General features: G+C 38.0%; 1 protein-coding gene and 1 pseudogene across 1 annotated transcript in view; one reads left to right on the top strand and one right to left on the bottom strand.

The window, feature by feature from the left end:
- The window catches only part of cacna1c (calcium channel, voltage-dependent, L type, alpha 1C subunit), a 1,063,887-nt gene that overhangs the window by 559,306 nt on the left and 490,835 nt on the right, over positions 1-13,746 (top strand). The gene's annotated exons all lie outside the window — the stretch shown is intronic.
- Positions 3,196-3,306, bottom strand: LOC114669293 (uncharacterized; annotated as a pseudogene).

Below are 13,746 nucleotides of genomic sequence, written 5' to 3'. Positions count from 1 at the left end.
GAAAATGTACGGTCTTTTTTGTGTTGGTCTATTTTGTTTTTTGCTGTGTGTTTGCATTTTGTTTTACGCTGAGTAAACAGATTAGCTGCCCCTTTATTAACTAAGAAAATAACACCTCAAGTGTATAGTTAGAGGCTTCATGCCTGAAGCTTGCTGTTTACTTTGTTTGGTTTGATTTGGTGTGGTGTCATTCTTGTCAGCTTGTCTTAAGGGGTGCATTTAAGCCTTTTTAACCATCTGCTGTATAACAGTACATCCTGTGCTGTATCTTATTCTGTTACAACAAACTGCAGATCTTTACCATATATATATACTGTAGTTTGGCTATAAACTTCATAACATAAAAAATCAAGGCCTTATTATGATCCAGATTCAAACTGTCAAATCCCCGTTTCAGACATCATGCCCACTTGACAAGTAACATGGACTTTTATTTTGTACAGTTAGTCAAACTGACATATGATGGAATGACACTATATCTGGGGATGGTTCTTGTCTTTCTTAGAATGCTTCCAGGATAAACTCCAGACTCCTGAAACCCTAAACTAAATGAAATGAGTCTGAGAATGTTATGTGGTTCTGGAGCTTGCAGAGCATTTTTTTTTAAGATTTAAAACCCACCCCGGTTTAATTGTGAAGTCAGTGCAGTGTGTGACCAGATTAATGTGGCCTCTTGCAGCCCCCTCATTGAGCATCAATTTTCTTTTATAATGCTAATCCTTTCAAATCAGCACCCAGCAAATCTGTTCTGTCTTATTGTCATGTGTGTTGAGAACATGTGGACAAGTTTCAAGAAGAGTGGCAGAAGTCTTTTTGGTTGTATTTTTAAGGATATATCAATAGTATTGCTATTATTGTGATTTTTCCCAGTTCATAAAACTCAGAGATACTTCACCCCCAGATTAGTATAAAAACTACATTTATCATAAAACCACACACATGTTCACGGCAGCCTCACACCATGCATTCACGCCTTTCTTCTCAGTTTTGTAAACTGGTGGCACGCAGCATCAAAACAGAGTGCTACTGTATCTTGATTGTAATCATTCTGTAACAATATAATCGTGCATAGAATGGTCAAACTCTTCCAAATACCATAGCTACTTTAGCGTTGTTACTCTCAGTGCACCAAATAAAGCATTTTAACCTGTTTATTGTATTTGTGTGTGATATCACAGCAGCACAGGTTGTATCGAGAGCGCTGAGGATTAAAGCTTACAGCAGAGCATACAGCTTACAGCCCTGGAGGACATTTATAGCACACATGCCTCAGGAAAGCCACCAGCATCTACATGGATTTCACTCACCCATGCACAGTCTATTTGAACTTCTTCCATCTGGCAAATGCTTCAGAGCCTTTCCTGCACAGACCTCAAGGCTCAGAAACAGTTTCATCCCACTCAATCAGTCCATAAAGTGCTCCCAGTAAAACTGTCTGTACTTATAATTACAATTACCTTACTGAAAACTTGCAGTACAACTGTAACATTGCAAAACCTGAGGCACTTTATGAACCATTTGCAATAGCTACACTATATGTACATGTATATTTTATTTATGCTTTCATAATGTATATTTTTCATTTTTTTATTGTATTATTATTATTTTATAGGAAAGTAAGTTTGTGGAGGAGTTGCATATTGAATATCGTTGTACCAAACAATAACAATGAAAGAATTCAGTTCAATTCAATACAAGATTCGATTTTCATTTCCAAGAGCTATCCTCTTGGAGCTATGTGCTGTTAGAAAACTAGGATGTATACTTGATATCATTTTAACTCTAGTAAATTAAACATCAATGTTAAGATTCAGTTTAAGATGTTCTACTTTAATGTCAAAATAAATCTTGACATAGACCTTTTTTTCTTCTCTGTGTCCCTTTTTTTATCTTCTTCTCTGTGGCCTTAATATGTTTCCGTATGACACTCAAGACAGTTGCCTTTATACTTTAGCATTGACATCTGACCATTTATTTTTGAAATTCTTTTTATATGTGCCTTTACCAATGTCTTTAAACAAAACACTGAATGGAAGGGAATATTACTACTGATTTACATATTCAAATATGCAAAATTCTGTAAGGAGTCAGGGTAGGGATGTAGGCATGTACATGTGCATTAAAATTCATGTTGATTGGGATTTACTATATAAAGTGTAAGTGCGTGGAACTTTTGCTTACGCCCAGTTTTATGCATGTGAATTTTTTTGTGCTTACGCACATTTCTGTTTTTGTCCATAATACACCATGTTTTAATGTGAATTTTACACAATGCATTTTACATGAGGCCCCTAGGAATTAAGTAACTCTGGCACTCCTTCCTGCTGTTTTACCATTTGTTCCCCTCTTACCCTGATCCTTTCACCCAGGTGGGAGGTGCCCTGAGTCCTCACAAAGCGCTTTCCCTCAAGACTCCACCCCCCACAGCCCATGCAGTGGTGAGACATGTCACAATATCTGCATAATATGGGATATATAACAAAGCCATGCTTAATCACACATGTAGTGATTTAAAATTAACCTATGTTCAGGCTTGGCTATTTATAGATCCTGAAATATTATAAATTGTTAAAAGCTGCATGGACTGGGTGAAAGGGGTGGTGGTGCACAGATACTCACAGAGATGTTGTGTGCTACTGTGCAGGGCAGTGGCTGTTGATAAGAAAGGGCCTAGTTGAGTGTGCTAGCTCAAATGTGTGCATGTGCCACGAGGAATGTGTATGCATGGGCAACAGGTGGTGCAATTTAGGAGTTCTGCACAAACCCACTGTGTTGAGAGGATACTGGCATAATGAGCTACGAGGTGATGATTGAAGGTGTAAAAGGATTGACTGAGATTTTCACTGTAGGCTCATTTAAGGGTGAAATGAGCACTGAAGAGGAATTCAACCTGGTGAGAAGGTAGGAATCGTTTGAATAGTTCAAAGAGAGCTTTTTAGTTTGATGAGTTCCACAGGGTCTTCTAGATAGGTCATAGCTGCTTAACAAACAAACAATAAAATGCTGAGAAGACTGGAATATGCTAACTGACCTCTGATTAATTGTGAGTGATGTAGTTGGTGTTGGCTGTTGATCTGTTGAAGTTATGGGAACAGCGACAAGAAAGAACGAGAATGTGTAGGATTAGTTTTCGGATTAAATGATAAAAGGGAAGAAGAGAGCTAATCTCAAGAGCTTTGGAGGAATAGGAGCCGAATAGAGTGTAAACGTGTGGCTATTGGATTATCAGATTTTTGAAGAGGATTTTATTAAACTGATAAGAACAGATACTATTCTTGATCTTTGCCAAAATGGCTGAGAAGTGATTTTATACTAATGCTTTTTCTTCATTTTGTCTGAGAGCCAAACACTTCTTTTACTAGTGTTCATTTTACTTTTAAATGTGCCATTTTTGAATTTGATTGCTTGTTGTATGAAGACTACACTATTTTACAATTGCTTGGCACAGAGGAAAATACAGAACTTACTGTGTTCTTCTTTGCAGTTGTCTGTGTCTCTTCTTCTCTCAATGGCGCTCTGCTTATGTACTCCAGGATGCTAATGATGTAGTTGTACTGGGGAATAGTGGCATGGAGCATTACATCTGCCTGCTGGGGCTCCACCCACATAGTACAAGGAATGGCATTGCTTATAAAATGACAATACATGAATATTAAATAATAAACACAACAGCAATAACAAAAAACATGAAAAAAAAATTAGAAATAAACCAAAACATCATAAACTGGAAATAAATGAAGTCCATAATCCACGAATCAAAATGCTAAATACTAGGGCAATACATTTGTAAAGCAGACAAGCAAAAGAGAGCACTTATATAAATTCAGTTTTCAAAAATATATAAGACATAGAGCTAAATAAACATGAGTGAACCTTAATGTCTTAGCGTTAGTATTAAGGTTATTACAAGCTTATAAAGGCCTGGAGCAATCCCACAGATGTCACATCAGAATGCCCTGCTCCTTTGGAACAACATAAGAAGATAAACGTAGCCTATATAAAACAAAAATAATAATATATAACCAAATACTCATTAAATAATAAAGTAAAAACAAATTTATTGATAAAGTAATATTTAAAAGACAACAAAAAGATTAAGTTAAAAGAGAAGACATCTAGCCCATGGACAAAATTTAAACTTTTCTATAACAGTCAGATACGGCTGTGAAGGGCACACTAAAAACAGAGTTGGGTAATACTAAGCTCAAAGGGGTAACACAAAACCACAGTCTTCCAGTTATTTACAAAAAACACATATACGCTTACGGCCACAAAGTGATCATACATAACATCATGCATGCACAAATGTGCCTAGCATCATGCAGCGTCATAGCAGCAAAATACTCCAAAATGGTGACAACTGTGTGAAACAAATACACAAATGGCAGTGATCTTGATATTTTGTTCATAAGGGTAAAATAATAATAGATGACAAAAAAAAATGAGGCACTATTTTTGCAATCCTGAATGCTTCTGGTGCCATACCATGTCTTCCAGGGAGGACTAAAGGGCCATAAGAAAGTAGGGAGGTCCTCCCCTAACCGTACCCTCTCTCGGTCCCCAGATCACCGACAGGGCAGTATTTCCACACTGCATCTCCCAAGCACCTCTGCATGGGTTCCCATGCTAGGACTGCTGCCACTCCTGACTTTACTTCTGCTGGTCCCTCCATTAACTTACACCGACCGGGTACAAAGTTATTTATTTGTTCTGCCGGCCAATCTGTCTGCATAGTCATACTGGCCTCTTGCCCGGGCAATGACTTCTTCCGTGTCATCTGTATATATTGTGAGCAGGGAGGCTGATCGCACCCCTAGAGTATACTGACGCTCCTCTAAAAAACGCTGAAAGACTTCCTTCACATTGCTCCCTTCCTTGCTTGCTGGGCTTGCTTGCGGTGCACTGTCGCGCGGTATGCTTCCCGTGCGGTACTTCGCATACTTAAAAAGCTCGAACAGCACCTATTGATTTTTGATTGATTGCTTTTTCTCTCTCTCTGTCTCTTTCTCAGACATTCTCTGCTCCTGCCACACACTCCTTTAGAAGAGACAAATTTTTGTTTGCAATGTTTGAATAAAGTTCCTGTCTCTACAACCTCCTGTGTTTCTGTGCAAATCTGTGACCCAAGTGTGACAAGATCCTCTTACAATATATACATTTATTTTATGTAATCCCTTGACAACAATACATTGTTTATCATCTTCAGTCAGTAGATGTTGGAGTGGTACTCTTAAAAAACAATATCTATATCAATATATGCTATGCAGCTTTTATAGATAGTCATTTTGTACCAATTGTGTAGAGTCTGACCCAGCTATGTCCTCTAAAGATAATTAAAATCCATTGTCTCCTGTAGTTCAGTTAATTTTGTAGATTCTGACTTGATGCCACGACAGTAGATCTTGCAAGCATATCTGTATTTTACTGTGATTTGTTGTGTCTTCTATTGTATTATCTTTTACTACTTACTTACCTGTGATGGTGTTTGATGTTTAAGATGATACTAAATGATAAAACGTGTGTAATCAGTATTATGAACTCATTTTGAGGCCTGGCAATACTTTGTGGGCGTGGGGACAGTGTAGCCCTGGCCATCTTTAGGCAGCTGAGGCTAGAGTTTATGGAAATAAACAGTCTGCAGAGAGATCGACGTGTGCATTGGAGATTGGATGTTCCATGGTGCCAGTCCTAAATGCCAGGGCAAATGGAATGCCTTGGGTTGTTAATCCATTTATGATTGAACTTATTAAATGGACATACTTTTTAAATTTGACATTTAAATTGCTGCAGAATTTTACTAGGGCAGCTCATTGCAAAGTTTCTGAACAAATACAAGCTGCAAAATAAAGATAGTGTATTTTGTTTCAATCAGTATCTTGAGTCATTCATTAATTCAGCTACCGATTGTATATGATAGGTTTTCCTTCTGCTATTTGTAAATAAACATTACGTTTTGTAATAATAATTTTTTTAACTGTTTCGCTAGTATCAGATTTTTTTGATAAAGAAGGTGAAAAGGAATTAATAAATGATACTTTTATGAATAACTTGTTTCTGTCAGAATGTCCTCTAACACCTGTTTTCATCTGCCAGCCAGTTATCAGAGGGCACTTTTTAGAATGGTAGTGCACTTGAGCATTAAGGTGCATTAATATGTACGTAATACTGTGTCACAAATGGCTGGGGACCTTACCTAGCCGGGACGCCTGGATGGTCCCCGAGAGAGACGATACCTCCCCTGGGCCACGAGAGGGCAGCCACCCGGGTCTTCTTGTGGGCCACTGGAACGGAGCTGGGACGCTCATCCCTACGGGAGGACGTGGCCACCGCTTGGGGCGCCCGGACAGTTATGAAACCCTGGATGGCAGCACTTCCGCCACACCAGGAAGTGCTGCCGGAAGAAATCCCAGGGGCACACGGAGTGCTTCCAGGTGCTCTCCTGACACTTCCGTCACACCAGGAAGTGTCGTCAGGTGGAGCACCTGGAGCCCATCCGGGTCAGTATTAAAGGGGCCGCCTCCCTCCAGTAGACGAGCTGGAGTTGGGAGGAAGGAGACGGAGCTTGTGAGGAGGGGAGTGGAGGTCAGAAGAAGAAGAGAAAGAGAGAGAGACAGAAAGGAAGAGAGTTGTTGGAAGAAGGCATTGTGGTGCTTAGGGGAAATAAAGAAGTGTGTTTTGGACATTCTGGTGTCTGTCTGTCTGTGTCCGAGAGTATGCTTTCCACAACTGCTATAAAATAATGAGTTTTTCCCACCAGAAGAGATATGAGATGTTTTTCAAGTTTGACATTATATTATATTACTGTTGTCTTGCATTGCATTTTGAAAACTTTAAAAAAAGGAAATGACAGTTGTATACAAATTGGAAATGTCCATGTAGGTATGCTTTGCTCCTGTTTTTGAGCAGAGTTTGCCGTGCCATGCAGGTGCATGAGTCAAAAAATTGTGATTACAGCTGCTATTCCAGGCTTGAAAAGAATCTGCAGCAATTTACAAGTTTTAATCAAGGAAATTGTTGTCTTAATTAAGCACTATGCAGTTGTAATGAAAACTGCATAATGCAAGAAAGAGATGTTCTTAGAGTTGACTTGATAAAATTGAACCTCTGCTTTTGATTTGATTGTCTTGTGGTGAATAGTCTCTGCTAGCAAAAAATAAAATTCTCATTTACGAACACACATTTTGCTCAAGCTCATTAATCAGCTCTCGCAAAAGATTGCTGTAAGGTGTAAGACATGTAACCCAGAGGGAGAACACAACACAATGAATGTAGCACTGCCTCTCAAAGGTGCTTGCCTCAGCACTACTCACTGGCAACGCTGGTAAATAATTGAGGTACTCCCATATTGTTTTGCTTTTGAAGAATGATATACCCAAGTATAAATTCTAAAATAAAATATAATGGTAAACACCTAGAGCAATAATGGTAAAAAAAAAAAGTACTGATATAAATTTTTAAATAGATACATAAAAATTAAACCCTATCAAGGTTTGGTGTTGTTTTTGCGTGCAATGCTATAAGGATAAGTTTTGCTTTCTTGTACCTCTAAAATCAGATTGATTGATAAATATATAGAACTCATTTTACTTTATTTTTTGCCTACAACAAATTTTTAAGAGCTGCACATGTTGGAAATATGTTAGACATCTGTGTAGTTTGTTTTTTAGTGTGCACAGCCATTATGTGACTACAAATCGGGACATTGCCAAGCATCGTATTGTAAATATTTGTCACTTTTGACATTAACACAACTGTGTTTTAAATGAAGGCAATGTACACAGTGAATTATCTGGACATTACTACCAAACTTGTGTTTTCATTTACGAAAAAAAATCCTTTTAGGGAATTTCAGGCTTTGAATCTCATTTTGGCTTTCTGACTGCCTTTTGCAGTTTGCTTTTAGGCCTAGAAGAAATGTGACTTGTTTTGTGACCACTCCTTTTCCAATTACATTAAGTAAACCTTTACTAGTCTCTGCAGCATGCTACAAATATTTTTGTCTGTTTGTGCAACTCTAATTCAAACTCGATATCATGATGGAGCACTGATTTACTGGTATTGTTTTACAGCTCCTGGGAATGTGAATTTAATTCCCAGCTTAGTCATGGTGTGTGTGCGTGTGTGAAATTTGAAAATTCCTTTGCATTTTCTTCAGATACTCCAGTATCTTTCTACACCTGATAAATATGCATGTTAAATGGGAACTGTGAATTGAACCTCTCTATGGATCGGTCTCCATGAATTTGTAGAGGAAAGAGCTATTTAGGATAACTTTAATACAATTATTGTTATGGTTCAAACAGGGCTTCATCCCTGTTTTGTTAATACCTTTGGCTGCTTTTCTATGTTAATATTTTGCTATGTAACGTTTTTTGTGATTTTCACTGTATAATATTGAAATTTACTATATCTCAAGTTTGTTATATATCTTCTTTGTATGTTAAGCCACAGGGGGCTGTGGTAGCAGATTATTCATGTAAATGCCAGAGATTCCTCCAACCTATACTGAGACGTTAGCTTCTGTTATGTTCCAGCCAGGATCTCTACCCTGGCTAATGCTTTATTATCCCATTTTTTATTAATTTTTGATTTTTTTGTTTAATATTAATATTGTTACTTATTTACTTTATTCTATTTGTTAAATGGTTTGTGTATTATGTAATTTAGAAGTGTCTCTCCTTATTCTGTTATGGCCTGTGTGTTTTCTGGGTGATTCCCCAAGACACAGGGCCACCTGTCTATCTCTGTCAAGGGACTACCCTCAATTCTATATTGGCTAAGGAAAAAAGCAGTCTCTTCTGATTCAATAAATGTGGTTGGTGTTTTTGGCGAGTTCTCTTTTTGATTAATACTGTACTTTTGTTTACTTACTGGATTTTCTTTTACTTTAATGCTCTGTTTTCAACTTCACCTTCCAGATTTTTTACTGTAACTTATTTGCGACTGAATTACCTTTTTCATGCAACTCCTTCTGGGCTTTTTGTGCTCTTTGGAGTTGCTTTATTCCTTAGAATTTTTTGAAAATAAATCTTTTATTTATGAAGATTTTTTGTGTGCCCCTTTTTGTTTAAAGCTCAATTTTGATGGATCCTTCCTCTTGTGTGGAATTTTGCTAAAGTGTAGGGACTTCTGTGCTTAGGAACTCCTAGTTCATGTCAGCTTCTGCTCATGTTGCTCGGTTCCCTTCTATGTGATTCTCCTTGAAGACTTTATAAGTTCCCCACAGGATTTTTGCAGTTTTTCGAAATTTTGTTCTAGTTGAACATTCATTTTTGTGTTTCAAATTTTGGTTGGTACCTTTTTGGTAACATTTTGCATATTGTTTTTTACTTGCTTTTTTATTCCTTGTCTTTTGAAGCTTTTTGCTGATAAAGTATAACTTTCCAAAACCCAGGGTCAGTCGTATGTTTCTCCTCTACCATTTGAGAATTATAATACACTAGACAAAGAGCCCGTTTCGACAACGTAAGATGAAACGGGCACGAGTGGAATAGTAATAAGTATAAGCACCACAAACCTGATATAGGTGTATTGAATGAATGCGTAATTAGGCCCTGAGCTGTAGTCGAAATCGCCTTTCAGGCCTCTAGAGCTTTAATCGAAGTCGCCTTTCTCTTTGAATTTTTGTGGCCGTAAATCCGCCACCTGCCGCGATGTTGGGGTTGGATGTCGGTCGAAGTCACCTTTCTCTTTGAATTTTCACGGACGTAAATCCGCCGCCTGCCGCGATGTCGGTCTCGTAAGGTTTTTCGACCAGCTGCACAGAAGGCGACTGCGCATTTGGCTTCGGACATGCGCAGAAGGCGACATGCGCAGAAGGCGACTGCGCATTCGGCTTTGGACGGACGTGAGTGAGTGAGTGAGGAGACTGGCGAATTATGTATTAAGATGGGCTTGTGAAAGACAGGCCCCAGTCCTGCTTTTGAGTTTCAGAGCAAGGCCTATTTGGAGTTGCAGTCCAGCTTTTGGACTTAGGTCTCGAAAGTTTGCGACCAGAAATTTACAACAGTTGTAGGCTTACTTGGAATAAGTTAAAGTCACTTTTAGAAGATCTGTATGAAGAAACAGTAAAACATTATCCATCAGAAAAACCACAACAAAGAATGTCACAACCCCTATTTGACTGTTACAATGAAAAAATCCTTTTTTTTTTTTTGTTATATAGATAGTTTCTAGCAATTCTACCTCTTTCATGGCCTCATTCAGCCATGAACTGTTGCTATGTCACACATCAGCATTAAAGGCAAGTACCATGGAGCAGCTACTCACATAACCTCCCACATCAAGCACATAAGCTTCAATGGTAGGGTGATATCGACAGCCACTGCAGTGAGGCAAGCCAATATGGAAGCAGCAGGCAAGTGTTAGTTATTGTAAATCAATAAAAGTATATGACACCTACCTAAATACCACCAACTATGAAATCTCATAATTACTTGTTTGATACATTTTAATATTTTGTATAATCAACTTATACATGTCAACAAATCAGTAAGTTCTTTGAATCTTACAAGTATTATAAGTACACAATAAATTAAAGATGCAGTTAAGTACCACACTGGAATTTAAGGTTAATAGGTGACTCTTAATTAGCCTGGAATGGTTAAGCATAGGTGGGTGTTTTTGTACATTAAGATCAACCACCACTCCGTCTAAGGGAGTTTTTTACCTTGAGCCCCAAACTCCCAGAATAGCTAGGCTTCTGTCTCCTCATGGATTAGATGGATTCAGGATATACATGGATGAATGGATTAAAGGAGAGTACTGAGTCATAGACCACAAATTTATAAGTGATTTACCAAAACTAAAGTCCGAGCCTTGCAAAATGAAACTGATAAAATTGTTGTAAATATAAGTATTTTGAATATGCTAACATTTAGTATTAAGCATAAATATTTTGATGGACAATTGAATGCTTCATATACCCTATTCAGGCTTCCTGTTTGTATATGTCAGTTAAAGTGGCTGGCTGATGGATAGTGGTGTGCTTCCCTGAAAAGCTGTTTACTGATATAAAAATGCGTACAGGTTTTAGAACCTCTATCTTACCCCAATGACTGCTACAATGAAAAAAAAACCTATTTTGTTTTTTTATTTAAGGTTTCATTACAATTGCATACATTACAAATCAGATAGACAGTTATACATTTTTCAGATCACAAGCCAGTTCACATTCTCACCTGCAGGGAATATCAATAAAGAAACATTTGGTATCTTTGAGTGATTACTTCACATTAACACATCCAAAAGTTTTGTTAAAGTATGTGTTTTCAGGTCTTGGAGCCTTTGAAACAAACAAAAATAGGTGTGTCTTAGATGGTTGTCTTTACATTTCATCTCATTCTCAAACCTGCTTAATCCAATTCAGGGTTCCAGGGTGCTGAAGACTATCCCAGTAGTACTGAACAGAAGGCAAAAATTTCCAGGAAATACTCCTGTAAAGGTCATATATCTATTCAGAAGTTCATTTCCTTTTATCCGCCTTGCAGGATTGAACCCTTTTTTTTTCGGTACCAAAAGGAAGTCTGTGTTGTATAAACGTCTCATTTTTAACAGCTTTTTTATTTGCTCATCACACCACGATGTAGACTGTCCTCATCATTGTACAGTCAAGAGTCAATCAAGTCACTGCCCAGCTTTGAGGAGGCATTGTTTTGTTTTTCACTCAATTTGTGCTTGCTAAGAGTTTCTTGAATATACAGCTACTTGCTCATAACCATAATTGCTATCTGCTGAATTTACTCCCACTGAAAGAACTTAAACCTTTTCTAATTTAATGATAAGCAATTTGCGACGACCAACTCTTTTATCTAGTTGAAGCAATTAGTTCAAGTTGTATTTGGATGAGTATCATTATATTTTATAAACTACAAGTAAAGCTGGGAAGCATATGTGTGCAAATGAAACATAATATGACTTCATATGATCATACCTAAAGGTAATGTACACTGAAAAAATATCCGCCCCAGCCTCAGAACTGAAATCCATCTTACTAACCGAAGGTTGTAAACCGGATATGGACGCAGGGCACTGGGCGCTGGGCACATCGAGGCGCACGCGCACTGCTGCACTGCACAGAAAACACAGAAACGAGAAGGTTGTAAACCAGATGTCACGCACACTGCCGCACTGCAACGAGCCCGCCACCTGTAAACTACACTTGCTCTAATCCACTGTGCCAGTAATGTAGATCACATAACGGTCATTCAGTTTGGTGCCCACCCCAGAGTCCAGAGTCAAACGCAGCGGCGTCCCAAAACGCTGTGGCGCCTGCCGCATGCGACTACAACGCGCTTGCGAAAGGAGTCACGGCTCAAACCAAAGAAAACACAGAAACGAGACTACGACCTGTGAACTACACCTGAGGTAAAGCGTGCACACCAGGTTGTACAGCCGCCCGGACGCGGCCGCCCACACCACCGCATATACCCTCCATGATATGTCTTCACGCAGCGGATTCCCACCGAGGCGCATATTGCGCTGTAGCGCTCGCCCCACAGTCAGACGCAGTGGCTTCCCAGAGTCAGTAGGTGGCCCCCAAACAACACAACCTGTTCAAGCAGTCGGTGTCAGCGAAGGCAACAGACTCACGTCTCCACAAAACGAAACCACTTTAGTACAGATATGCTTATTGGATTAAATGACATTTCCCCAGATGCACCCGCCCTCCATGATATGTCATCCATCCACATATCGGACGGAACAGAAATTGATTGCCATTCTAGGATTTACGATTCGCTAGCGAATCGCGGGCTTACTTGTACTGTTTATAATGGAATTCTGCACTTGCATGCATGCATATTATTTTGTTTATTTTGTAAACGCCTTTATCTAGGCTTAAACCAGGATCTGAGTAATTGTAATTGATTTTATACAGACTTTCTGCACAAGGAGTAAAAATCGCCCATGTAACATGTTTACCCAGCAGATCAGAGGTTGGAATTGAACAGAAAACATGCAGGTCACTAAGCTACATCTACTGATATGTCTTTGAAGGCCAAATATATCTCATCCTGGGAAAACTGTCACACTATTTTTAATTATTTTAAGAAACCACACATGTCACAAATTAACTGGCAATTTTGAGGAACAAAAATAAAAAATCCGAATGTTTTCTTCCATTGAAATACATAGAAACAGCACAGAAACAAAAGTAACCTTTAGATATGGTTCAACATTGCACCACAAAACACTAAAACCGACTCGGTAAAGTCCACCTAACAATTAAAATTACCTTCCAAAACCAAGTTTATTAGGTTATGCTTTCAATTTGAAAGAAAATAATAGCTGCACATATTATTAAAAAGTAAAGTAAAAATTTTAATTTTGAAAAAAATGAATAAATGGTGTTAACAGAAGTGCTCAAAACACTGGGGAAAAAAGCCTCAAAAAATAAAAATGAACAGCATACTAGGTAGTTTTTACATTGTCTGTACACAGTGAAACAGGCAGAGTTTATTTAAAAGGAGTCGGTAATCTGAAGCAATTTTTTTTGTTAGGTACAAATAATTAAATCTCATGATGACAGCAAACAAATGAATAAAATGATCATATTTATTTATTTACAAACCCTTTAACTGAGTAATTGATTTTTAAAATTAATAGATATATTTCCTTATTTTTCAGTTTTTTTTAAATAGTTTGTGAATACCCTATATGATAAATAGTTGAAAAAAGTACTATATGGCATATGGATGAGATATACATTATGGGATTTTTGTAATGCAAATGGGTACTTTTGTCACT

The sequence above is a fragment of the Erpetoichthys calabaricus genome, chromosome 18, assembly GCF_900747795.2.
Source record: "Erpetoichthys calabaricus chromosome 18, fErpCal1.3, whole genome shotgun sequence".
Classification (NCBI taxonomy): Eukaryota; Metazoa; Chordata; class Cladistia; order Polypteriformes; family Polypteridae; genus Erpetoichthys; species Erpetoichthys calabaricus.
Note: the sequence above shows the minus strand (reverse complement) of the source record. Positions and strands in the feature narration are given on the sequence as shown.